Source organism: Meleagris gallopavo, chromosome 17 (assembly GCF_000146605.3).
Source record: "Meleagris gallopavo isolate NT-WF06-2002-E0010 breed Aviagen turkey brand Nicholas breeding stock chromosome 17, Turkey_5.1, whole genome shotgun sequence".
In the NCBI taxonomy this organism is placed as follows: Eukaryota; Metazoa; Chordata; class Aves; order Galliformes; family Phasianidae; genus Meleagris; species Meleagris gallopavo.
Window position 1 is genome coordinate 10,426,107 of NC_015027.2, and position 3,911 is coordinate 10,430,017.

The following is a 3,911-nucleotide window of genomic DNA, read 5'->3' on the forward strand; positions in this document are numbered from 1 at the left end:
CTCCCGTGCGGCTCTCACCCCTGGCTTCGGCGCAGGTCGCAGCAGCTGGAGGAGGAGCAGCAGAAGGCCCTCGCCTCGCTGTCCCGGGAACTTGAGTCCATCAACGATGTGGAAGAACTGACGAAGCTGGTGAGTGCCTGACGGTGGGGCGGCACGAGGGAGTGGAGTGCCACCGAGCCCTCGCTGTGCCTCATTCCTGGCTCTGCCCCTTCGCAGCTGCGGGCAGCCAGCGAGTACGAGGAGCGCAAGCTGATCCGCGCCGCCATCCGCAAGCTGCGGGCTGAGGAGATCGAAGGTGAGCTCCCCGTGTCTGGGCTGCTCTGCAGATGCTGGGATGCGCCCAGTTCCTTCCTGAACTTTACCTTATTGCTTCCACCCAGCTGCAGCCCTGGCTGGGAACGTGCAGAGCAGCCGCAGGGATGGTGCTGAGCCCGCAGCCGTGCCCGCACGTGCAGAACGCAGCAGGAGAGATGATGCTGAAACGGCAGCTCTGGTTGGGAACGGGGAGAGCTCTCAGAGGGCAGGCTCTGAGCTGCCGGCCGTGGTGAGTGTGGAAAGCAGCACTGAGCCCGTGGAGAACAGTCAGAGGGGCGATGCTGAACAGCCGGTGCTGACCAGGACGGAGGAGAGCAGCTGTAGGGGGGATGCAGACAGACTGCCTGCTGAGGAGCCTGAACGCTCCGTGGTGAGTGCTGGTGGGGGTGCCACTGGGAGTTGCTGAGTCCTTTGCTTGTGCCAGCCTCCTGGGAGCACAAATCCCTGTGCGTGTGTGACTTACCTGCCTTAGGGGACTGGGATGGGTGACATTGGTGGTGGAGCACAGGTCTGAAGGGACATGGGGATGTGGCTGCGCTCAGGACACCAACGTGGGCTGTGTGAGGGCTCCCTGCTAGCCTGCCCTGTAGTGATGGATGAGCTGGTGGAGCAGGGGCAGGGCTGGGAGAGGGGGGTGCAAGCCCAAACTCCCTGCCTAGCAGTGATGGCCCTGCAGGACATGGCAGCTTTGTGGTGGTTGAATGTCCTCCCAAGGACACAGCACAGGGCTTCCACTTGAGAGAGAGAGTGGGAAGGGACAAGCAGTGGTTTGACCCCCAGGCCACCTCTGTTCAGCTCAGCTTTTCCATCTGCCTCCCTCACGTCTGTATGAGGCTGGTGGCAAGGAAAGGGAAGGTGACCCTGTGCCACTTCCTTCCTGGTCAGCATCTGCTGGCACTGCGGCACCCCCAGCATACAGCTGTCTTTGTAGGGATGTTTTCTGATTAGACAGCCCATCTCACCTCACTTGGACAATTTATCCAAAAGCTAAAGCTTTTCCCTTAAGCAGAGACCATGGTGGGGTACACATTTTGGCACTGGTTTCCCCCATGCATCCCTTGGCTGTGTTCCCCTCTCTGCCTCTCCCCATCCTATAGTTATACCGGGATCTCAGCCCACGTGCCCTGGGCTGCTGATTCCACTTGCCCCTTTGTGGCACAATGCCACCTCTCCAGTACACTTATCTCTTTAGCAGCCTTCTGCAGTAACCCTGGTGCAGGGTGTGAGCTGCTGTGTTTGATGAAGTCTCACTCCTTGCCCTGCAGCATGGGGATGGCACTGGGGGAGGCTGCAATCTGCAGCATGAGCCTGGCCAGGTGGCAGGATGGGACAGTGCTGCTGGAAGTGGCATTCTGACCCACCTTTCATGAGGACGTGCCTGGACACAGTGGGATGGAGGCAGCAGTGGGGCTGGCTGGGCTCTCACCCCTGCTTTCTTCCAGGCCCATGAGCAGGAGGAGGAGCAGGAGCGCAGGCAAGCTGAACTGCAGGACCTGAATAGCCAGCAGCTGAGAGAACCCCAGAAACCCCCTACCCAGGGTGAGTCCATGTCTGCAACACATTCCAGGGGAAGAACAGAGCTTGGGAATGCAGGAGAAAGTTAAGTCTGGGAGAGAACAGGAAGATGGAGGGGCTGCAGTGGGTCTCCTGGAAAGCCCAAGCTGGTATCCAGGTGCCTGGTGGGCTGGGGCCACAGGAGTGGGGATACTGTACAGAGCCTCTTATCTGTCCTGCAGCCACAGCCTCAGGGTCCCTGGTGCTCCTGGACCTGCACCCAGCCCTGGAGCCCACTGCAGCCCTGCAGCCCGAAGAGCAAACCGCAGAGGTGGAGCTGCACACCAAGCGGGCATCTGAGTGTGAGCTGCAGTACCAGGAGGAGAGATCTGGCAGCCCCTGTCCTGTGCAGGAGCCCAGTGTGGAGCCAGCAGAGGCCCCGTGCAGCACAGGGCAGAGCCACCAGGCGGAGCAGGACGGCCCAACACAGCCCTGCGCTGTCACTCAGAGTGGCCAGGTATGGGAACACTGCATTGATGGGTGCTGGGAGCCACGCAGACCACAGCCCCCAAATTCTCAGCGTGGGGCTGGAGGTGCCGCACATGGCACGTGGCCTGTCACGGTGCTTGTCCCTCTGAGCTGCTTAGGTCAGATTTTGCCAGCTCCCCAGCTCACCGTGCTGCCCCTTTCCCCCCTGCAGTTTGTCATCTGCGTGCGAGGCCAGGTGTCGGGGAAGGCTGCCATGCCACAGGAGAAGCCAGCGGGTAAGGGCTGCCCCAGGCAGCAGGCAGCTGGGCCTTCAGCAACCCCAGGCCATCCCCTGAGAGTCCAGGGGGATGCACTGCCCTGTGTGGGGCAGGACGGACCTCTGGGGATGGGGATGCAGCGCCTGATTGGGCTCAGGGCCTGCTCAGGCCTGGGCCAGGCAGTGGGGTGGCAGGCACGGTGTTTACAAGTCCCCCAGCTACCGGCCGGGCTGCTGCAGGGCCATGAAAGGGAATCTGTGCGTGCAGCAAACCTCGGCCTTTTGCATTCTTTGTCCCAATAAGGCTGGAGCTGAGCACCGGTCCAGCCCTGGCCCCCCCGGGGCTGTGCTTGCTGGCCTGGCCGGGGGCTGTGCGCTGCTCTGGGCCCTCCGTGCCTGGCCGGGTGCTCTTGGCAGCCCAGAGAGATTGTGTTGGGCAATTGATGCCCTCGTGCTGCTGTTGGGAAAGTGTTTCCCTTCTTCTGTGCCAGGAGGAAATTAGACCAAATGGGAGCTTGCAGCTGTGGGCACCCTCAGGGTCATGGCCCTGCAGGGAGCCTTCAGTGTGGCACAGGCTCAGGCCTGGTGGCTGGGGAAGGGCTGAGCCCTGCTGCCCTGGGGCAGAGCAGGGGCAGCTGAGCAGCTCGGCTCCCTCCTGCACGCCACGGAGCCTGCATAGTGCTAGCCCTGCTCTGCTGGGGTCCCATGGGAGCTGGAATAATCACACAGCCCCTGTGTTCCTCCATCACCCTCCTGTGCTCTGTGGGGTGCACTGAGCTCCAGGGACATGGGTGACACTGGGGAGAGCTGACATCCCTGCTTCATTCTGTGCTTACTCTCTGCTCCCTCCATCTCATTCCTTGCACATGGACATGGCCTGTCCCTTCCCGGCTGATAGCACCCACCCAGAGCACAGCACGGACCCCATCTCGCCTCAACGCTCAGCGCTGGGAGCAAACACCGTCCTCGCCGTGCCCACAGGGCCACGCAGGTGAGGGCACATCGTGGCTGTTGTGCTCCATTTGGGGCTCCCACCCATGTGTGCGTGGACAGGCAGAAGCTCAGAGAGCTGCCGGGCACCCGGGGGGCAGCATCTCTGTGGGCAGCATGCATGGGGACGGCACGCATTGTGAGGACGGCATGCACTGCGGGGATAGCATGCACTGCAGGGATAGCATGCACTATTGGGGAGGCTGGGGGGTCAGCGTGCATCGCGGGGTGCCCGGGCTGCATGCACGGCGTGCACTCGACGTGGCACCCATCTGACCCGGCTGCTCTGTCCCCCGCAGAGCCGAGCCCCGTGCAGCGCTCCTCCTCGGTGCGGGAACGCGCGCAGCGCTTCGCTCCTTCGGGCGCG